This window comes from Apodemus sylvaticus, chromosome 5, assembly GCF_947179515.1.
Source record: "Apodemus sylvaticus chromosome 5, mApoSyl1.1, whole genome shotgun sequence".
Lineage (NCBI taxonomy): Eukaryota > Metazoa > Chordata > Mammalia > Rodentia > Muridae > Apodemus > Apodemus sylvaticus.
The window spans coordinates 106,197,614-106,222,874 of NC_067476.1; positions in this window are offsets into that span (position 1 = coordinate 106,197,614).

The window sequence follows — 25,261 nt, forward strand, 5'->3', positions numbered from 1 at the left end:
TTTGTTGGGTATTTTGGCTAAAGTCATTGCCATTAGCTCCTGCGAACTTCTTGCTTTTCTGGAGACTGGGACTTTCTAGTGGCTACCCCAGTTCCCCAGTACCCCTCTGCTATGTTTCTATTCAGTTTCCCTATCCTCTGTACTTCTCTTTTGTCCCTTCAAATACCTGTTCCTATCCCCACTTTTTTCTCCCCCTACTCTCTTTCTCCCTGGTCCCTCCCTCCCTCTAGCTTCTGTGATTATTTTGTTCCCCAGTAAGAGTTGGTGTTCAGGAATTCATTGCTTTTAATTGCTGAGTAGTATTCCATCGTGTAAATATACCACATTTTCTGTAGCCATTTCTCCATTGAGGGACATCTAGACACAACTCACCTATCAAATCATTCCCAAGAAGAAGGCCCTGGTCCTGGAAAGGCTTGATGAAGCATTCTAGGGGATTGCCAGGACAGAGACCTGAGAGGGGGTTGATTGAGGAATGGGCCGAGGGAAGAGGGCTTATGGGACATATGGGGGGGGGAACTGGGAAAGTGAAAATCATTTGGAATGTAAACAAAGAATATAGAAAATAATAATAAAAAAGAAATGTAAATAAAGAATATATCTAATAAAAATAAAATAAAATAAAATCTACATTAAAAATATAATAAATAAATATTATTGAAATAAATAAATATTATTTTAAAAAAGTGTTCAGAATATGTTAGTCTGTTACCTAGGTAGGTAGAGCTTTTCTTCTTCATCCAATCCCTCCACTTGTCCTGTGATTGTATTCATGTAGTGGGGACAGGGACAGGATTTCTAGAGTAGATGTCAGATAATTTCCTAGACACTCGGCAGATGCAAAGCGTACCTTTCTCTCAGGTTTGACTCCCCGCATTGCTTTGGCACGTCAGCCAATCAGAGATAAAATAAGTTACCCTCTAGCATCCCCTTTTACTGGTATGAAAATAAAAGGACAAATTGACTGAGGGAACAAAGCGGACATGGCCACCTTTGATCTGTGACTTTCTTGTAGGAATTCACATTTTCACATTTGCAGTGTTTTCCTATTATCGCTCCGGTTCTGCTCTCAGCGTGCTCGCACCAGCGGTATTCTTTGAAGTTCATATTTTCACAGCAGTTACGCCCAGGAACTTCTGAAAGAGGTCAATATAGACCGGCCAGGATGCTATTATCTGTGAAGCTGAAAGTGGTTTGATGCTAATGTCGAGCAGGTATGAGACACAGGGGAGCCAAAGGTGAAGATTATAAAAAGTGGCTTAATTCTGTAAGAAGATTGGCCTCTTAGAAACAATATATTAGTAATTTTATACATATATAACATGGTAGATTTGTTTAAGATAAATTTTCAGCATGCCATATTCTCTACATTAAAACCAATATTTAAAATTACTCCCTGAAATGTTTTATGAATAATCAACTAGGAAACCATGGGCCTGCATATATTTCAGGGCAATGCCCTACCCAATCAGCTTTATTACTAGTTATGAAAGTGGGCTTTTGCTACAAAGAATGTCCTGGGATCTTAGCCACTTGGGCACGTCTATGCTGACCTCATCATTTCTAAAGCATTAAACCCCCTATACTGAAATCCACTGAACACGGAAGGCCCATCTTGGAAATTAAGTTTGCTTACTCAGCACTTGCAAATAGTTCTGCTTCTGTGCAGAGCTGGTGCTAAATGAGAAACAAATAAGCAAAAAGTTGGATGAAATACAGCTCTTAGATGCATAAAGAAATGGCAGGTTTGCAGTTTAAAAATTCTTTTAATCGTAAGCATTAGAATCCCGAGTTGGTTATGATTATGATGCTGCACTGGGAAGAAAAGATCAAATAAAAGTGATCCCCAAGCCCTTACTATGTGTCTGTGCCTAGTCATCTGTGTGATGCTTAAGATGCAAGCTGTATAGACACTTTAAAAGAGAATTCACTGTGCCAAAATTGACAGAGGGCAGCAGAAAACTTACAAGCTGTCCCGTGGCCGATTCAAAAAGTAATTAATTGCAGCTACTGTTTTGCAGCAAGCTGGGGAAATGTCACAAATACAGAAATCTCCAGAAGGAATGACAAGCCCTTCCTGTGAGTCCCTCAGCATAAACCAGAATGACATGGCCACATTGTGACTGCCGTAGGTAATGAGACTCTGTAAGATTATTATAAATAGGCTCTATAATTAATGCTGTACAGTTCAGTGAGCATTTTGTGTTGGTTTTTTTATTTTTTATTTTTTTTTTTTCGTGAATTTGGAGTAGGCCCCAGTGGCTCAACAAAACAGTCTCCCTGAATCAGGCAAACTTTCTTTGGCTTCAGAAAATGCTGCCAAATGCTCTGACTGTCAATTATTTCTAAAGACAAATGTTAAAAAGAATTAATGCATTAGCTTCAAGGAAAGGCATTTCCCAGAATAGAGTCCTACCAGGTACTGAGGGATACAGATGCCCCTCACTCTCAAAGTACACATTACTCCTATCATCTCATTAATTTGCATAGGAGAGCTACTGGTACTCCTTTTCATAAAGGAGAAACCGAGGTTTGGAGAGGGAACGACTAGTGGCTGTAGACTGTACGTTCTATTCCAACTTGGGTCTGCAGCATTAAGTGTCCTCTGAGAGGCTGCACCCGAGCAGCTGACTGAAACAGGTGCAGAATCCCACAGCTAAACACTGTTCAGAGCTCAGCAAGCCTTGTGGAAGAGTTGGGGTTAGGAATGAGGAACCCAGAGGGGATTGGAACTCCACAGGAAGGACAACAGTCAAGTAACCTGGATTCTTAGGGCTTCCAGACACTAAACCATCAACCAAAGAGGATACATGGGCTAGACCTAGGCCCCCACATATGTAGTAGGTATGCAGCTTGATCTTCATGTGGGTCCCCAGCAACTGGAGTAGGGCCTGTTCTTGAATCTACTGCCTATGTGTGAATGCTGCTCCCCTAATTGATCTGCCTTGTTTGGTCTCAATGGGAAAGGATGTGCCTAGCCCTGAAAAGACTTGATGAGTGGGGTGATTCTCAGGGAACACCTCCCACTTCTCAGAGAACAGGAAGAGGATAAGGGAAGGAGAGGTGTGTGGGGGATGGCAGTAGAAGGGAGGGGATTGTGATCAGGATGTAGAGTGAATAATAAATAATGAAAAAAATCTTAGTTTTCTTAATTTTGGCATCCTTCTTGTCCTACTTCCCACAGTGTATGGCAGCATCGCTGTAATTTCTTTCTTTTGTGGTTCTTTTTGGGGTAATGTTTACTGTGACCTTTAATGAAAACACATGTATCCACTATGAAGAGACAGGTGAAGGCAGGCACTACCAAAGGCAGCACATGTTGATATTATATATTATTAATGGATGAGAGTCAGGCACCATCCATCACTCTGTGTTTGTATTTGTAAAGGTGAACTCATAAATATCCAAAAGTTTTCATTTGCTTTCGGTGATGATTAAAAACACATGGACTGAAATGGAATAGGAATACCCCAGGTTTTAAAATGATAAAAATGGGGGAGAATGGCCGCTGTGTGGAATAATGTTTGCAAAGGAAGGCACACAGACCTCTAAGCAAATGAGATTCCAGCCCTGGTACTGCATCAGTGCCAAAGGTGTCTTCAAAGCCAAGATAGCACTAAGATCTATGCCTTCTCAGAGAGAGGCTGGGAAAGTAGGCCAGTGTTCTGAAGCACACCTTCAGATGTGCTTGCGTGATGGTGTCAGCCATCATTTAAAAGGGTGTAACAGGGAGAGCCAGGTGCAACTGGTGCATTGTTAAAGGCATTTCGTTTGCTTCAGCATACTGGTTAAAATAAGAACTTTGAAGCTGCTAGAGAAGTTTTCCCTCCTCCTTCTTTTACTCTGATTCCAGTTACCCAGGTCGCGGCACAGCTCTCTACCAGCAGATTGGGACTGTACAGTGAGGAATACAGCACCCTTGCTTCAGTTAAGGGCAAGCTCACGATGGGCATGCACATCACTGCTCAGGACTTAATCACCCTGCCACAAGGATGGTGGGAAGTGAAAATGGAGTAGACTATCACAGACTCAGCTGACTGGAAGGAGAGTGAGGTACATTCATTGACTTGAGGACCTTAAATCTTAACTCCATAATGGCTCTTCATACCGTCCTCATTGCTCTATTTCTGCAGAATTGCAAATAGAACAATGAAACAATATTAACTCCGAATTAAAGATGCAGCCATCTTTGCAAAGTGCATTGTTTATTGAGAGTCTTTGTAGAGGAGGCTATAAGTTTCCCCCAATTTAAACATGTAATTAGGACAAACACATTTGAAACTTTATTTTAGTTTCTATATCTTCATTAATAAAATCTTACCTTCAATTTCATCCATCTCAGAAAAGTGGACTTCACCCATGCTAGAGAGTATTGGATCCTAGTAACTTTTGATTCAAATTTATGTTCCAAGCCTGTCTCTACCCTCAAAGGGCTTTTACACTATAAATGACACCTTAATAATGATATAAGCAACAATATATAATACAGGTCAACTCACTAGCTGTCATTCAATATACTTCTTCCACTGAATATTAGCTCAACTATGACTCTGACTGACATACCACACACACACACACATACACACTCACCACACACCACACACATACTAGACCACAGACATACCACACACAAACCATACACACACACACACACACACACACACACACACACACACACACACACATACACATACACACATACAAACACACACACACACACACAATATGTCTCTACCTGAAAAAAAATCTTGGTTAAAAATTCTGGGTATCAAGGCAAATACTATATGCTTTTGTTTTTGGGCAGGAGCTACAGTAGAAAGGGGAGGAGTTAGGGGAGTTTTGCCCAGTAGAAGATAGGATAGGAAGGGAAGGGAAGACAGATGGGGTTCTATTGTTCTATAGGACAATATCATAATTGTAGATATAGATGATTTGTTTTATATTTTTTAATGAATGGGGGCCAGGAGTTTAAGTTTTCTCAACACAAAGAAATCATAAATGTCTAAAGAGATAGAAATGATAGTTCCTTTGTTTTTTAATTATGCATTTTATGTGTATGTTGAATTCTTACACTGTACACCTAAAATATGTAAAATTAAAAATTCAATACTTTTTAAATAAAAGTAAAAATATGTCTATGGATAAGAGACTATCTCCTATATCTTTTGGCTAAGATGGTGGAGGGACTTAGAAGATAAAGTGATTGAGGGTTTGGTTAGGCAGCTTTATAGAGGGTAAGGGATATTTGAACTTTCTGTTTATCAAGATGAAATGGCCATCGGGACTGGGTTTTTACCTCACTGACAGTTACTTCACTAACATGTGAGCTCTGTCTTCTACATTTAGCACCACATAAATAAAATAAAACAAAGTAAAATTACTATCATTTAGTACTATAAAGGATGCGATTGATATGCAAAGAGTCTTTTCTTCTTCATAAATAACTGATAAAAATCTCTTGACCAGGAGTTTCAATTTCCTGCTGTAAATAATGATTGTGATGGTTGGACTTCAACGCTACTTTACTGAATTTAGGCTCACCATGGAAGCATACCTCTCTGTATAGCCAGAAACATTTAGCTGTGGATGGAAGGTCTACTCTCAGTGTGAGCAGCACCTTCATGACACGGGCTGAAGTATCAGCTTCTCCTTTTCCCTGCCCCCTGCCTGTGTGTGCGTGCGCGTGCCCAGTAGTTCATAACTGTGACACAATGTGCTTCCTCCATGATGAACTATATAGTAAATTAAATAGTATGAGACAAAGCAATCCCTTCCCTTGGTGAGTTGCTTTTTTCAAGTGTTTGGTCACAACAATTAGAAAAGTAACTAATACAATGAGAAGGAAATTTTCTAGAGCTAAGACACAAGGTAACATGATGAGTTGGCTGGTCATATACCTGGATAGGATGACTTTTTATTTTTTTAAAAAAGAACATTTTCATTGTTTTATTTTCCATTTCTATTTCATTAATTTCAGCCCTGGTATTATTTTCCCATCTATTGTTTAGGGCTGTTGTTTGTTTGTGTTTTTGCAAGGCTTTCAGGTATATTAAAATATTCATATGAAATATCTTAAGGGTTTTTGTTGTTTTATGTTGTTCAGGTTTATTTGTTTATTTGTTGAGACTGGGTTACTGTATAGCTCTGGCTGTGCTGTTCTGGAACTTTCTGTACATCAGGCTGGCCTTGGACTCACAGAGATCCACCTGCCTCTGCTTCCTGAGTGCTGGGATTAAAGGAGTGAGCCACTGTTGCCTGGTTCTAGGTTCATTTTCAAAAATGTATGCACTTAGAACTATAAATTGTTCTGAGGCTTATACTCATTGTGTTATATAGATTTTTATATGTTAATTTTCATTCAATTGTTGGAAATTTTGAATTTCTTGCTTGATTTCTCTCAACCCAATTTTCTTTCAGGAGTTCTTGCAGTTGTTCAATTTCCATAATTTCATGCTCCATCTTTAGTTCCTATTGCTGTTGATATCTAGCTTTATTCCTTTGTGATCACACATAATTTCTTATCTGCCTTAAAATTTCCCATATGTATTGATATTTTCTGTGCATCTTATCAAGTGGTATATTTTCAAGGAAGTCTATGAGCTGCTGAGAGTATATATCCTTTAATATTAAGGTGGGATGTTGTATAGATATGTTAAGTCCATTTTATTTATGATAATATTTAACTCCAGAATTTTTTAAGCTTTTTTGGATAGTTTATTGGTAAGAGGTGGGTATTGCAATTATCCAATATGGATGTGTTGTTTTAAAGTAATAATGTTTCTTTTATGAAACTAGGTGTTCCTATGTTTAGTGCCTATATGTTTAGAATTAGAATATACATTTGTTAGATTTTTCTTTTGATGAGTATAAACTGACCCTCCTTATCTCCTCTTATGAGTTTTGGTTTGAAGTCTATTTTGTCAGGTTTTAGAATCTCTATACCTACTTGTTTCTCCATATACTTTTTTTGTATTATTTTACACTAAAGCCCTATTGTTGGTTGTAAGGTATTTTGTTTGTTTTTGCAGAAAAAAGATCCTGTTTTCTGGTTCCATCTATTAATGGATATGTCTTTATTGGCAACCTGAGATAATTAATATTCAATTATCAATTGAACAATGTGCATTCATTCCTGACATTTTATTGATTTTGTGATATAGGTTTAGAGCTCTTTAGATACAGTGTTCTGTTTAACCTTTTCTTCATATGTAAGTATTCTGTCTAGTGCACTCTGAAGATTTAGCTTAAATTAGTTATAAAGCCTGTTTTTCCCACATAAAGTGTTTCTTTCTCTTTTTCTAGGTTGGCATCTATAGTATTTCAGAAGTTATATAACATTTATTCTAGATGTTTTGGGCTTTCAAAGTCTCCATTGAAAAGTCAAATCTTATTCTGATAAGTTTGTCCTTACTTGTGACTTTGTTCTCTTTTCTAGATTCCAGTATCAGTCCTTTGTTATGGAATTTTTAATGTTTTGAATATTCGGTGAATTTACTTCCTGGTCTTGTCTATTTGGTACTGTGTGTAACTTTGAACCTCATGAGCATCATTTTTCTTAGATGAAGGATATTTTATGTGATGATGTATAGAAATATTTTCTGTGCCTTTGACACGAGTTTCTTTGGTAATTATTCTTTACAGGTGTTCTTTATTCTGCCTTCAGTAATTATTATCTATAGGTTTGAACTTCTTATAGGGTTCAAAGGTCCAACATATTCCACTCCTTGGTTGGTTTTTCCATTTAACATTTTGTTTGACTGAGTAATCCAATTTCTCTACTTTGTCTTAAAGACTACTCCACTTAATCTAATCTATTGATGACGTTTTCCTCTGAGCTTTTTATTTGACTTGCTGAATTTTTCATTTTGATTTTTGTTTCCATTTGCCATTTGTTTTCAGAATCTATCTTCATGAAACTGTAGTTGCATGTCTTAAATTGTTTTCATAATTTCATTCAACTGTTCATATTTTTGAAGTCTTCACTTGGCATTTATTCATATCCTCTTTGATTTCTTAAGTATATATTCTAATTTTATAATATATTTATAATTTTAAACTCATTATTTTCTGCCTCAGCCAAGTTGCTTTGCTCAGGGTGCATTATGATGGGAGCGCTAATTGTTGCAGGAGACATATTGTTTTGGTTAATCATACAGTTTATGGTTTTTTTGATGGGACATAGACATCTGGATTTAGGCTATTGGTAATATTTGTTATATAGATATCACCTGGCACCTTTTTTTTCTTTGGGCATTTTGATCTTTGTTACTGTAATTTTTTGAGTTGTGAATCTAGTAAGTTGTGCTTGGGGTTCAGTTTTGTGGAAAGCTCTGTACTGGTGTACGAATGAGATGTCAGACACGGTTACAGCTCAGCTAGGAATATGTCTTCCTTTTGAGCTCAGGTGTAACTTTCTGTGTAGTCACAAGAGTCACACTGCCGATTTTCAGATGTCTGTGAGGAGCTCACTGTTTTCTACAGGAGGTCTGTGTGTGGTAGGGATGCAGTCACTTGGGAAGTAGATGATGAGTGCAGGCAGGGCTTCAGAATGCCTCCGCCTTTCCCAGGAGAAGGTAGGCATATAAGCTAGGTTGGACTCTGCCTGGCTGGGGTCAAGGTTGCAGGATGAGAGGCCATTTTAGGGCAGCCCAGTTGGCAGGATGGCTGATGAACATTCTGCAAATGATACTTTTATTATAAGTGTGTGCCTAAGTAGATGACACAAATTTTGGCAATATATAAAATAACGAGAAATGGACAACTTGCCAGTGGTTCTCAGGAAATTCAGGACCTCTAAAGGACTTGCGCTTTCAGGCAACATTGTCCAGATTCAGAACATTTTCAAATTCTTCTCTAGTAATGGATGCCTTTTAAATTTTCTCTCATTCTTGGCCCGACTCTTCAAGCTAGATCAGTTTTCTTGCTGCAAGAAAACTGGGGCTTGCAAGCACTCTGGTTTTCTCTGACTTTTCTGTTTCTTCCAGTGTCCCTTTCCTGCATGCCTAGAGTAGGATATGTTCAGTGATATGAAAAATGTTGTCTGACAACGGGATCAACGGGGTGAGAAAGGGTCCCTCGAGGCCCCGAGAACCATGTCTCATATTCATAAAGGTAGTTATTACTTTGGGTGCTGCTCAGCTGTGATGCCTTTCTATTTTTATTAATTGCATCTCTCAGCTACAGTATGATGGAAAGGAATTGCTACTTTATGAAATTTCTCATTTTGCCTGTGTTGTGATGTTTTCCTCTGAATAAGGGGAAAAAGTATTTCACCAAAGCAACAGTTGCTGTTTGTCTCATACAATTAAATTCTTGGAACTGACTCCAGAGGTGATATTTTAAGGGGGAACTGGATATATTGGCCATACATTTCTTTGCCATTTGTTGAAATTGGAGTTCGATTTGGAGATAAAATCTGATAAAGTAAACAGCCGGCTGAACTGGAGTTACAAGAGCAGCATTATTGCCTACATACTCACACCAGCTCCTGGGAAGCTTCAACATGAAGCGCCATCATTTCTGTGCTCCAGAATTTCTGTATGAATATGTAAGTCACTGTGCCTACAGTTCATATGTGTCACAGAACTCTGTGTCAGCCTATGCAACCTACAGAGTCATGCATGCCCCAGCCTTGGCTTAGGGGGTCAGCTAACACTAGCTTAGAACTTTTAAGAATTTTGAACAAAGAGCCAAATAATTTACCTTGGGAAAAAACCTGTTTCTGATTATTGAATGTTACTTTTAATTGAAAATATATTGTGTGTATGTATTTATGAATGCATGTGTATACAAACATAGGTACACACATGGATATTCATACTATAAAGCCCATTTTTAAAAAATATTAATTTATAATACATCTGTTTTCAAGAGGCTTCTGTTTCAGTTTCTATCTCAAAAATGTACTCAACATTTTTTAGAATGTTTGCAGTTGAAGAAATTTTCTGATTTTTTTTTTTAAGATGTTGCTATCACTTTGGATTTTTGGAAAAAAAAATCAGATAAATTGATTGTTGAACTTTTGACATAGTGAAAACATTTTTTAATAGTTTTGTTTTTTCAGTTTTAAAAGACTGTGCATTTTATGTAGAAACTTTCTTCTATCACCTAAAGTCCCTACATGGCTGACAGATGTCAGGAAGAATCTTAGACACAAGGCAAGACAAAAATGCCTAGCAGTGGGATGGCCACCACTGAGTCTGTCATCATGAGCTGTAATTAATCACCTTTCTTCCAGAAATACTTAATTGGGAATGATTAATCAGTGACAGGCTCAGCAGGGTGGGGGAGGGGCATAAGCTTATAATTAGCCAGGTTAGTTGTTGAAACACATTTTCACTTTACACTTCTCTTCATGTTTCTTTTGTCCCTCCATTGTGAAGAAAAACCTTGTAAATTATTATTTTGCAGTAGTCAGAAATTATTTCATTGCAGTCTTAGTTTTGGTGCAGGGGAAGAGTACAGGGATATTACTTACCAAGCTCTTGGCTTGCTCACAGGAAGCACCTCACCAGCGCTACCTTGTTATCATGTTGTCAGTTATGTTATTGGCCAGTCACAAGATTCATTATTTTTAGATGGTACAATTATTTAAGATAATTCTGTCTTGTTTATATGTACTCTACCATCATATTTATTTTTTTATTTGATATATTTTTAATTTACATTTCAAATGATTTTCCCTTTTCTGGCTTTTCACTCCCTGAAAGTCCCATAGGCCCTCTTCCCTCCCCCATCCACCCCTTTCCACTTCCCTGTTCTGGTATTGCCCTATACTACTACACTGAGTCTTTCCATAACCAGGGGCCACTCCTCCATTCTTCTTGGACATCATTTGATGTGTGGATTATATTTTGGGTATTCCAATTTTCTAGGCTAATATCCACTTATCAGTGAGTGCATACCATGACTGATCTTTTGAGACTGGGTTACCTCACTTAGTATGATGTTCTCCAGCTCCATCCATTTGTCTAAGAATTTCATGAATTCATTGTTTCTAATGGCTGAATAGTACTCCATTGTCTCTATATACCACATTTTTGTATCCATTCCTCCATTGAGGGATACCTGGGTTCTTTCCAGCTTCTATCTATTATAAATAGGGCTGCTATGAACATAATGGAGCACATATCCTTATTACATGCTGCGGAATCCTCTGGATATATGCCCAGGAGTGGTATAGCAGGATCCTCCGGAAGTGATGTGCCCAGTTTTCTGAGGAACCGCCAGACTGATTTCCAGAGTGGTTATACCAATTTGCAACTCCATATACAAAAATGCTGTCTTACTTAGGAAAAGTGTAGGTAATCTCAGAATATAGGTGTGTGTAGTGATCAGCTTTCTGTTGTTGGGACTAAAACTCTTTCAAAAGGGATATCAAAGTAGGAAGAATGTATTTCAGAGGGTTCTGTCTATCATGGTGAGGATGTTGTGTCAGAAGACATCAATTCATAATATGAAGGACAAAGAAAGGGAAAACAGTTACTATGCTGGTTTCTTTGTTTTGTCTTCCTGTTTCGTTCTGTCTGGGATATCAGCATGTGAATGGCACTGCCCACATTCAGAGTAAGATCTTTCTCTTCCAATGAATCATCTCAGAAACTGCTTTCTAAGCCACACCAAATGGTATGCAGCCCAGATTCCAATATGCCAATGAATTTAAAAATAATTAGATGTCGTGAAATATTTGTTTAATTGGCAGGAGACCTTGACTTTGGTCTCTAGGATTTTAAAAAAAATTGTGTTCTGTTTCTCCAAAGTGGAGGTGGGAGATCCAGAGTGTCCCATGAGCACTCACAACGACTTTCTTGGGGCCTTTATCTGGCCACACTGTGATCTCCATTTTGTGGCAGTAAAGTCTAGAAGGATCCCTATTCTAGGTGGGAAAGTGAGAAAAAAACTACATTTTAATTTTTCTTTGAGTAGCAGAAGCACCAAACTGGAAACACTTCAACCTTTACTAATCCTTTGGCATCAGAAGTTGTGAATCAGAGTACTATGCTGACAATGGTATGTATGTCCAGTCAAGCACGAGGAGAAAGAAAGAAATAAGACAAAAGTAAACAATTAGAAATCGAAGTTGAGAACAGTAGAAGTCCCAAGTTTGAGTTTAATGGATTCAAGAGGTGGAATTTGAGGCTTGGCAGTAAAATGTGTCACCAGGTGTTCCTAGGCAATGCTTTCTCCTCTTTAGAACATGTTTTGCCCAGACTCCATCAGGATTTAGGCTCTGGCTAGTTCACTTCCATGACATAAGCTACATAGGAAATGTTTTCAAAATAACACCTTTCTTTCATGTATTGTATAATTGACTCATATACCCAGTATGTAAGTGATAGAGCTGAAACAGACGAATACCTTCTTCATACTAACTGAAGCCTTTCTAACTGAAATCTCTCACTATCCTCATGGATGCATTTCTGGGCAGCTAAACAAGCATGCTGCTTGCTCCATTGGGGAAGAGAATACATCACTTACTACTTGGGATTGAAATAGAGGTGTTTCTTTGCTGCTGCAGTTGGGTGGAGAGACAGAAAAGACACCACTGCTTAGTACTGTAGTGGAGATGCTAGAGAAATATTATAATTCTTACTTTTCATCTCTTTATTTTTGAAAATTTTATGTTTATGAATATTTGCTTATGTTTTATGTCTGTGCACTACACTTCTGCTTGGTGTTCACAGAGGCCAGAAGAGAGCATTAGATTCAACTCCCACTCCCTTCCCCCACTCCCAGACTGAGTAAAATATGAGCTACCAAGTATGTGCTGGGAACTGAACTTATGTCCTCTACAAAAGCAACCTGTAATGTTAAGCACTGAATTATGTCTCCAGGCCCATGGAATGCATAACATTTTTAAAAAATTTCGAGAGATGTTTTGATTGTAAAGCATCATTTCTCAATCTTTACTTTGTCATTGTCCAATATAGTGTCCTCTACATTGTCAGGGAAAATAGGATGCCGTGACTTCTTTCCAGTGATGACCAGTAAAATTTATCCTTTGAAAAGAAAAGGCATGAAGGGCAGTGGAAAGCATAATTTTGGAATTGTGTTCAGGTTGGTAAAGAACACACAGTCACCATAGGGGACAATGAGATCCCTTATGATGGATTTTTGTGTGAAATTATGGACAGTTGATGTTTTGCAAGTTTCCATTTGCTTTACTAAGGTGGTATTGAAAAGTGCCTAATTTTTAAACTCTAAAAAAATTGCATTTATGGGCCTGATTTTAACAATAAAAAACTGAGCTACACCAAGAAGGACCTATTTATTTAGCTGATGACTGAATGTTAATATAAGCCAGTGACATGCATCACACGAGAAACCATTAAAATAAGATCTATTAAAGCCAATGCCTTGAAGGAATAATGGAAATTAAAAGAATATATTTGTAATGAAAACATTATAAAAGATCAATATAATTACTTTTTAAAATATTTTGAGCTTTGATTTAAAAAAATTATTTATTTTCTATTGGGAAAAGAATAATTAGTGTTTGATTCCTCAGGCAGAGTAAAATCTATTGTTACAGAGAATATTTTAAAATCTAATGAAGGAATGGGCCCTGGAATCCTTTCATCAATGTGATTAAATTAGTTTTGCTTTACATATTAGATCATACAATAACATCAGTGAAGTTTAAGGCATTGTTTTCATTCTGAGGAGATTGTTATGCTTATTTTAAGTTAATATCCTATGACCTTATGTTGTGTCAATTACAGTCTCATAGACATTTGACAGTCTCAGAGACATGCTGGAGAGAAGGCATGAGAGTCACTGTCACCGCCACTTTGGAAAGTTTCTCAGATGGTGGACAAGTATTTTTATATATGTATACAGCATATATAGCAGCAGTTAGAAAAGGCAAGCAAGATCTTTTTTTTTCTAGGTTTTTTAAAATTTATTTTGGTGCTTATAAAGAAGAGAATAAACAACATGAAATAAAACAAAGGGAGGGGGTGAAAGAGTGGGTGGTCCATCACATTGAGTTCCTGAGTAGAAAACACTAACGTTTTCATGGATTGTGAGTTCCATGTTGGGATATCATTATACACTTTAGGAACAGAGTTGGGATTCCTAGAACTAATGAAATTTGTAGTGTGGACAGAGACTGTCTAATCCCTGCTAGTCATACTGTGATAGACCCAAGAGCTCTTCTTCAGACACTTGTGTGACCTGTGACTGATTTCACTAGTGTTAGTTTAAATAGTTACCTTTAAGATTCCTAAAGGACAAGAGGGGCTGTGAAGATGGTTCAGTAGTTTCTTAGTCAAGGTTTCTATTCCTGCACAAACATCATGACCAAGAAGAAAGTTGTGGAGGAAAGGGTTCATTCAGCTTACACTTCTGCATTGCTATTCATCCCAAAATGAAGTCAGGACTGTAACTCAAGCAGAATTGGAAGCAGGAGCTGATGCAGAAGCCATGGAGAGATGTTCCTTACTGGCTTGAATCCCCTGGCTTACTCAGTCTGCTCTCTTATAGAACCGAAGAATACCAGCCCAGGGATGGGACCATCCACAAGGGGCCCTCCCCACCTTGATCACTAATTGAGAAAATGCGCCACAGTTGGATCTCATGGAGGCATTTCCCCAACTGAAGTTTCTTTCTCTGTGATAACTCCAGCCTGTGTCAATTCGACATACAAAACCAGCCAGTACAATTGACCCCTGGTCAACTTGTCACACAAACACATCACTATTAAGCCTCAACCCTTACTTTCTTATTCATCCCCAAGATCTAAATTACTTTAAAAGTCTCACAGTCTTTACATATTAAAAGTTCAATCACTTTAAAATGTCCAATATCTTTAAAATTCAAAGTCTTTTAAAAATTCAAAATCTCTTAACTGTGGGCTCCACTAAAATACTTTCTTCCTTCAAGAGGGAAACATATCAGGGCACAGTCACAACCAAAAGCAAAACTCAAACTCCAATGGTTCAATGTCTAGGATCGAACTCATAATCTTCCGGGCTCCTCCAAGGGCTTGGGTCACTTTTCCAGCTCTGCCCTTTGTAGCACACAGCTTGTCTTCTAGGCTCCAGCTGCCTGTACTCCACTGCTGCTGCTGTTCTTGGTGGTCATTGCATGGTACTGACATCTCCAAAACACTGCTATCTTCCACTGTAATTAGGCTTCACCAATAGCCTCTCATAGGCTCTCTTCATGGTGACAAGCCTCTGCTCCTATGCATGACCTCTTCAAGTCCTGGGCCATCAATTGCAACTGAGGCTGCACCTTCACCAATGGCCTTCCATGGCCTCTCACTGTGTCAAGAGCCTCAAATGCTCTTTATGACCGCTTCATGCCTTCAAAACCAGTACCACCTGGGTGACACTTACACAGTACCAAGTCTAGCCACAGCACAAAATACAACTGTGGCTATCTCTGGAACACAACCCCTGTGCTCTCAGAAAACACTTCCCAGAAGATTTAACCTCAGTGATGCTGGTTTCTTCTTAATCACCGCTAATTTCTTAGCTCCAGCTAACTAGCATCAATAGTCCCAGTAACACAAAGGTTCGATTTAGTGGTTCTGGTATCTTGTTAATCACAGCTGATTCTTCAGCAAAAGCTAACCAAAACCACAGAATCTTCACAATCGAAGCATGGCCCTGATAAGAGTCTTAAATCTTCCTTCTGAAATTTCACAAGTCAGGCCTCCAATTTCTGCAATGTTCTCAACATTATCTTCCAAGTTCCTACAGAACATTCCACAGAGCTCTTAACACCGAATGGATCATCTAGCCAAAGTTCCAAAGTCCTTCCATAGTCCTCCCCAAAACATAGTCAGGTTGACACAGGAATACCCCACTCCTGGTACCAATTTGCCTTAGTCAGGATTTCTATTCCTGCAGAAACATCATGACCAAGAAGCAAGTTGTGGAGGAAAGGGTTTATTCAACTTACACTTCTGCATTGCTGTTCATCCGAAAAGGAAGTCAGGACTGGAACTCAAGCAGGGTTGGAAGCAGGAGCTGATGCAGAGGCCATGGAGAGTTGTTCCTTACTGGCTTGCTTCCCTTGGTTTACTCAGTCTGCTCTCTTTTTTTTTCTTTTTTTTTATTCGATATATTTTTATTTACATTTCAAATGATTTCCCCTTTTCTAGACCCCCACTCCCCGAAAGTCCCATCAGCCCCCTTCCCTCCCCCTGTTTTCCTACCTAACCATTCCCACTTCCCTGTTCTGGTTTTGCCCTATACTGCTTCACTGAGTCTTTCCAGAACAAGGGGCCACTCCTCCGTTCTTCTTGTACCTCATTTGATGTGTGGATTATGTTTTGGGTATTCCAGTTTTCTAGGTTAATATCCACTTATTAGTGAGTGCATACCATGATTGATCTTTTGAGTCTGGGTTACCTCACTTAATATGATGTTCTCTAGCTCCATCCATTTGCCTAAGAATTTCATGAATTTATTGTTTCTAATGGCTGAATAGTACTCCATTGTGTATATATACCACATTTTTTGCATCCACTCTTCTGTTGAGGGATACCTAGATTCTTTCCAGCTTCTGGCAATTATAAATAGGGCTGCTATGAACAGCTCTCTTATAGAATCCAAGAATGCCAGCCCAGGGATGGCACCACCCACAAGGAGCCCTCCCCACCTTGATCACTAATTGAGAAAATGCCCCAGAGTTGGATCTCATGGAGGCACTTCCCCAACTGAAGTTCCTTTCTCTGTGATAATTCCAGCCTGTGTCAAGTTGACACACAAAACCAGCCAGTACAAGTGGGTACAGTGCTTTCTGCATAAGCATGAAGATGTGACCTCAGATGTATCTGAACAGCCATGTAAAAGCTGGCACAGGGTATACCTAACCCTGGTACTGGAACGTAGCATGGGTAGATCTCAGGAGAATGCAGGCAGCCCTACTAACTGAAACTGTGAACTCCAGGCTCAGGGAGAAATCCTGCCCTACAAAGTAAGGTAGAATGTGATAGAGGAGAATGCCTGATCTTCATTTTGACCTCTGACCTTCACATGCACTGCTGAGAGAGGGCAGACTGCGCATACGGGTAAATACACTAATGTGTAACACACACACACACACACACACACACACACACATCACAAACACAAATGACTCCTAGTATAAAACAGTGGCTCTTCCCTTGAAAGCCTGCACCTCCTCGACAGTAATGTTTCCTGCAGCTTTCCTGCTTTGCTTTCTCTAGTTCCAATGAAGCCCCTGGCAGCTAGGGCTGGAGCCCTTTTGTAGATAGTTTTTCTCCCCTTCTCTGTTGCAAACATCAACTTCACCCTTTTCAGACTTCCTTGAAATGAAACAATTAATGGAAGGACTAACAGCTAGTGAAAATTCTTTGCTATTATTCTAAGAAGCAAGATCTAACTGTCTCTCCTTGCCTGGACTGACTTCAGACATTTAATAAGGAATGGGACCAAAGCTAAGGAGAATAGATCAGAGGATGACATAATTAGCCCTTAAGCCTCTCCCTGTACCTCTCGACCCATTTCCTTTCATACCTTGAGCATGCCTGTAAGACATCTGACTACCCATTGAATGGAGAAGGGGTGAGGCCCTCAGACCAAAGGGATAGGTTCAGAGTGAGACCATCATTTTGTCTATCTTATAAAGATGACAACTGTGAAATCATCATTTGGGGCACTCAGATCTGTAGTCTAAGATGGATATTGTTTGTCTGATACAAAAGGAAAGAAGAAAATATGACACCCTTCCCAGCCTGAAGACCTGGAGATTCAATCTGGGATTTAAAAAGTGGCCAGAGAATAGGTAACTAAAGGTAGAGCAAGTGGTGTGAGTTTTGCAGCAGAGAGGGCAGAATTCACCACAGAGTGAGGGAAACACAAGGAGAAGAGCAGATAAGAAACCCAGTGAGTGACTGTCAATTGGGGGGGGTGGGGGTTCAAGAGAGTTACAAGGAGGATGGGAGCTCAAAACCAGCTGCCAATTTTGCCTCACTTTACTGGCACCTCCACTATCAGTCCCATAATTTTATGGTAAGCAAGAGCTAGAAGAACAAGACAGGAACAATTTGTCTTAAAAAAAAATAACCCCTAGCAACAGCCACCTAGATTGGCCAACTTCAGCTTTAATAAGTTGGCTATACTTTTTTTATCTGTCCCCTATGTCTTCTATTGATGGCTAAAATAAAACGGACTTTATATTTACCAGTAGAAAGGAACACTTGAATCATGAAGATACCTAAAGCTATTTTGGGAAAAGTCTCTTTCTAAGGACAGTGGTGTGAGTATTCAGTAGTGTCATGTAGCTATGAACTAATGGTTACCCACTCACTTTATCTTGAAGAAGAGGCACATCTTATTTTCTGTACTGAGAGACTGCAAAATACTTAAGTAAAGAGGCAAATGCATTGGGGTGAAGAGATATAAGGGCTATTTTCTGTGAAAAGCTGCTGAAAAGTGTTTTTTGGAACAGGTACAAGGCCCAGAGGGGTGAACTCACACCAAGGAATCCATGCTGTGCTGTGGACTGAAGTAACTGGACAAGCAGTTAGTAAATTGGCATATAGTTTTGAAACACCTATGAAATGACAGAAACCCAATTACAGCCACAATCATGGAAAATACCCTACTTCTCTCCATATTCCACATTTGGGTCAGTTCAAGATTCTTTTTAAGGTGTGTAAGTTTCCTATTTGACTAATAGTCATATTGCCTCTTAAAATTTTCTGTGATTAACTCACATTAGTGCTTAATTTGTATGAACAACTTACTTTAATTTATCTCTAATTTTCTTCAAGCAAGAGTCATGTTTTATGCTGCTCATTTCCAACAGCTTCTTGCTCAACAATGAAAACATGCCGTGCATCTGTAACTACTTTATTACATTGATTGAATACAAAGACTAAACAGGATGTGGATATTCTTGCCAACATTGCCATCAATCAGAAATCCTTTGCTTATTCCCTGGATAATATCGATGGAAGATAATGGATTCTGTTTTCCATTCACTCTCGGATATCCAAGTATTCTCTATTTGTAATTCTATGTTTAACTAGTATAAAATAAGGAGATAAATAAACAGACACATATGTTTTAATCATTCCATACATCCTCTAATAACACAAACAAATCAATAAGGAAAGAAAATAAAACCTATTACTCATGCCAATAGCATGCCAAGGAAAGATCAAATACTATAAACTTTAATTTACAGGAAAATGGGGTAATAAATATCTGAAACCAGTAGAAACTTATTCAAGCCCAACCAAAAAACAAAACAAAACAAAACACCCTGAAGATTCGATTGGACACAAAGGGCGAGGCATTTAGGACTCAGTGAGGAAATAGAAGAGAAAGCAGATGTGGGGAAGCAGGGTGACTCTGAGTCGAAGGAAGGAGTAGAGGAAGCAGATCTGTGATTGATGGATAACAGTGCTGTTTACTAACCATGGTAACGGAGGAGAAACAAAAGTAGCCACAGGCAGGGGTTGTCAGCACACAGATTACCTCCTAATTCTCAAATAACCACTGAACAACCCTCTACTTATCATCCCAATGTAAATAAAAGATGGAAGTATTACCTCATTTAAGAGTTTATCAGCTTTCCAATGCAAGATGAGTGTGACTTAAAAAATTGTAAAGTTATCTTAAGATAAACAACATCCCATATAATTAATGATAATTTTATATAACTACATATAAACTTTAAAATGCTCTTTAAAATGATTTTGTTGAGATTTCCATACATTAATACAAAATAATTTCATAGTTTCTTCCCTAGTCCTCTCAACTCCTCCCAGCTGCATGCCTTTTTCCTTTTATTTTTAAATATCCACTAAGTCTAATAATCACTGCCCCTGTGCACATGGGTATAGGTCTATCCCCCTGAGCATGACCATCCTACCAAAAGCAATACCCCTGAAGAAATATTAATGCCAAGGATGACTTAGGTATGGGTAGGCCCTTATAAGATCTTAATCATCCATACTGGAAGGCTGAATGGTTTTATCCCTGCAGGTCTTGTACAGTCATCTGCAGCTGTGGGTGATGTGTGCTATAGTCCTAGTATGTCCAGGAGACCCTGTTTAACAGTACTCAACCCCACCTGTGGTGCTTACAATCTTGTACATGTTTCCTGAGCCTTATGTGGAAATAGGGTAGTGATGTCCCAGTTACATAGCTCAGCACTTTACAGATAGTTACTCTGCACACTTTGAGCAGCACTGAGGTTCTCTTTAACCTTTATCCATTGCAAACAAGACACTTCCTAATAGTTGAGCAGCACTAACCTGTGGGTAGAAGATACTTACTGATAAAGCAGCTTAATACTATATCCACTTTGCAAAATAATAGTTATAATCCTCCCCTAGAGTCTAGGGCCTTCCAAATCTTCTGTCCAATGTATCACTAGTAAACACTTCATAGAGCCGAAAAGTATGATGTATGAAGGAAAATGGGAGAGCTTGAAAATTTAGTGAAGAAACTTACATTTCTTTTTATTATATATATATATATATATATATATATATATATATATATATATATATATGCATATATATATATATTCTTTATTTATATTTCAAATGATTTCCCCTTTCCTGGCTCCCCACTCCCCAATAGTCCCATAAGCCCTCTTCCCTCCTTCTGTTCCCCCATCTACCCCTTCCCACTTCCCTGTTTTGGTATTGCCATACACTGTTGCAATGAGCCTTTCTAGAACCAGGGGCCACTCTTTCCTTCTTCTTGGTCATTATTTGATATGTGAAGGCTAATATTCACTTATCAGTGAGTGCATACCATGAATGATCTTTTGAGACTGGGCTACCTCTCTTAGGATGATATTCTCCAGCTCCATCCCTTTGTCTAAGAATTTCATGAACTCATTGTTTCTAATGGCTGAATAAGTACTCCATTGTGTATATATACCACATTTTTTTCTATACATTCCTCGGTTGAGGGACATCTGGGTTCTTTCCAGCTTCTAGCTATTAAATAGGGCTGCTATGAACATAGTAGAACATGTATCCTTATTACATGCTGGGGGATCCTCTGGGTATATACCCAGGAGTAGTATAGCAGGTTCCTCCGGAAGTGTCATGCCCAGTTTTCTGAGGAATTGCCAGATTGATTTCCAGAGTGGTTGTACCAGCTTGCGACCTCACCAGCAGTGGAGAAGTGTTCCTCTTTCTCCACATCCTTGCCAACACCTGCTGTCTCCTGAGTTTTTAATCTTAGTCATTCTGACTGGTATGAGGTGAAATCTCAGGGTTGTTTTATTTGCATTTCCCTAATGACTAATGTTGTTGAACATTTTTTAAGGTACTTCTCCACCATCCGAAGTTCTTCAGATGAGAATTCTTTGTTTAGCTCTGTACCCCATTTTTAATAGAGTTATTTGTTTTTCTGGGGTCTAACTTCTTGAGTTCTTTGTATATCTTGGATATTAGCCCACTGTCAGATATAGGGGTGGTGAAGATCTTTTCCCAATTTGTTGGTTGCCAATTTGTCCTTTTGATGGTGTCCTTTGCCTTATAGAATATTTGTAGTTTTATTTGGTCCCATTTGTCAATTTTTGATCTTAGAGCATAAGCTATTGGCGTTCTGTTCAGGAACGCTTCCCTTGTGCCCATGTCCTCAAGGGTCCTCCCCAGTTTCTTTTCTATTAGTTTCAGTGTGTCTGGTTTTATGTGGAGGTCCTTGATCCACTTGGAGTTGAGCTTAGTACAAGGAGATAAGAATGGATCAATTCGCATTCTTCTGCATGCTGACCTCCAGTTGAACCAGCACCATTTGTTGAAAAGGCTATCTTTTTTTCCATTGGATGTTTTCCACTCCTTAGTCGAAGATAAGGTGACCATAGATGTTTGGGTTCATTTCTGGGTCTACAATTGTATTCCATTGGTCCACTTGCCTGTCATTGTACCAATAGCATGCAGTTTTTTAACACTATTGCTCTGTAGTATTGCTTGGGGTCCAGGATACTGATTCCCCTAGAAGTTCTTTTACTGTTGAGAATAATTTTAGCTATCCTGAGTTTTTTGTTATTCCAGATGAATTTGAGAATTGCTCTAACTCTATGAAGAACTGAGTTGGGATTTTGATGGGATTGCATTGAATCTGTATATTGCTTTTGGGAACATGGCCATTTAAACTATATTAATCCTGCCAATTCATGAGCATGGAAGATTGTTCCATTTTCTGAGGTCTTTGATCAGATCCTAGCTGCTAATTTTCCTGTAATGTGCCTTTAAATGTGTATCATTGGAAAATGAAGAACCTAGAAAGAAGCTCATGTGAGAGGAGACAGTTAGGTTTAAAACTATGTAATCCAAAAAAATGTAAGGAGAAATAATCACTCCTGTGGTAATGTCCAACGGGGCTGGGTTGGGGGAGGGGGTGGAATGGATATTGGGATAATACTAACCAAAACTAAAGATTTAGGAAAAGCCAGAATGCCTCAATAATGGGTATGGTAATCAGAAATTAAAATAAATTATAAAATGACATGAGCATCCATAGTGTACATGGACAGATAAAGATGTTTATTCACAGTACAGTGAGCAAACTGCATGTTTAGAAAGTGATCTCCTAAGGAAGTTGTCTTAGTCAGGGTTTCTATTCCTGCACAAACATTATGACTAAGAAGCAAGTTGGGGAGGAAAGGGTTTATTGAGCTTACACTTCCACATTGCAGTTCATCACTAAAGGAAGCTAGGACTGGAACTCAAGCAGGTCAGGAAGCAGGAGCTGATACAGAGGCCATGGAGGGATGTTTCTTACTGGCTTGCTTCCTCTGGCTTGCTCAGCCTGCTCTCTTATAGAACCCAAGAGAACCAGCCCAAAGGTGGAACCACCGGTAAGGTGCCCTCACCACTTGATCACTAATTGAGAAAATGCCCCACAGATGGATCTCATGGAGGCACTTCCCCAACTGAAGCTCCTTTCTCTGTGATAACTCCAGCCTGTGTCAAGTTGACACACAAAACTAGCCAGTACAGAAGTCTTTGAGGATCCTAAAATAATACAAGCATTTGCCATGGATACTGGTTGTCCAGAAGCTACCTCCCTAGTGCTGAAAATACCACATACTTTCATTTCAGACATAGAGAAATCAAGCTTCAATTGAAATGGGAACCTCTTCTTTACTGACTAGTTCATTAAGACAGAGGGTGCTATGCTGTGGGATAATTGTCATCAGAAATCTTACTTAGCTGTGGATTCTGAAGCCTATGGTAATACTTGGCAAGGTAAGATGTGCCCACTTGTGAAATAGTGACACATCAGTAATGGCAACAAACAACTTGTCTTAGATTATTTTGAGACTCACTTCATGAGAGGGAGTCATACCTGGTACTGTAAACTTGGTTAAAATTTCATGAGTGGGGAAGATCAGAGGTCCTAATGAACAAGCTGTTCTTGCTTATTCTTTCCTTCTCTTCTCTTTTTCCTTTGCTAAATGAACATGTTAGCTGCACCAACTTACCCTTTAATTAATTATGTTCATACTCATAGATCAATGCTACCATCAGCTTTGATTAGAGGAGATTTTTTTTTCTTTTTTTTTCTTTCTTTTCTTTTTTTTTTGGCACTGGTCTTCTAACCGGGCAGAGTACTCAACAGTAAGAAATTGTCCTAGTTATCTCCTGATCTATGATCACCTTCTTTCTAGGAACAGGAAATCTCACAGAAGAATGGCTGAAAAGTTTGCATGATCTAGAAAATTGATTGGAGAGACACAGACCTCTGCCTATGGAACAGCCAGTACTGATATACATTCTTGATCTCATGAAAGATAGGATTACAGGTATAAGATATGTGAAAGATTTGATTTGATAACTGCAAACATCATATCATGGGAGGGAAGTATGGGTCATTTTCCAAAGGACATATAGGTAGAGAATAGTGGCTACTTGGGAAGTGTTTATGAAGCCCCATCCTTCTCTGAGGATTTTCAGTCAGTTAATATTTACAGGGGGAAGGAGAGACATTTGCGTTAGTGTTATCACCACTGATACAGTGCTTATGCTATTGTAAATAATCTTTACTCAGAACCTTCTAAATAATCCTAATGAAAGCATTGGGTCATCAAAATAAGTGAAGATAAAGGTAGAAGACAAAATAGATGGAAAAAGAAAAGGAATCAGCAGGAACAAGAAGAGAATAAGACATGTAATCAGGAGAGTTACAATGACAATGCATTATAAATATGTTGGGTATTGTTTTATACATGTATATGAATGAGTGTATGTATATATAATATATGCCTACATATATATGAGAAAATGTCAAAGTAGAACCTATCTTATATAAGATTGATTTATAAAAAATAAATGAAAATCCCCTCAGTTTCTCACAATGGGTATTTAATTTTAACACATTAAATCATTGGGGACATACTTAAACCATATCCAAGCCAAGAGTAACATACATTTAAAACTATAAAAATATTACTTAGCACAAATAAATAATAAAAAAATAAAAAAGACCTAAACAAATGAAAACCTTTGCCATGCTTATGAATTAAAAGACAAATGATATTAAAGATGCCAGTTTTCCTCCTGAAGAGAATTCTAGATTCAGAGTAACATCAATGAAAATCACAGTTGACCTTGGTAAAAATTGACAGGGTGATTCTGAAATTAAAGTGGAAATTAAAACAAATAAAGTGTAAAGAAACAATTTGGAAAATACGGTCAACAAATTTCAAAGGTCATTTGATAGAAATAGTAAGTAATTTCAATCAAAGGAACTTAGAAATGGGCAATTATGTAAAATAAACAAATCTCTAAGCTTAATTTGCAATGTGTTAAGTTGACTGGAAGTATATACAGGTACTGTAAAACTGCAAACCAAGCATATAGAAAACTATAAGGTGAGACTAAGGTTTTTGAGAGGAAACCGCAAAAGGTGAAACCATAAAGTTTCAAAAAAAATTGACTTTATCAACTTTTTACAATTGTGGCCTTCGCAAAAGATTACGTATAAGATTGAAAGAAAATAAACAGAAGGATTCTGTAAGAATTTATAAGGTCACATCACCAAGTAAAAATCTTTCTACAAAACTGGAAAAACTTTAAGATGGAATGACAATGAAGTTACAGGAATGACTAGTAAAGACATTAATTTTTTCTCACCTATATTAGCTATCAGAGACTATGTGGAGCATATGCCTACTAGTAAAACTAGTTCTAAAAAGACTGAGCAAGGCCATACTACAGAGAATGGGGAACAGCACAGATTCTTGCTTATTACTATTGTCAAAACTAGTGTTGTTAAAAATAGAAAATATTTCTGCAATAATTATTTTG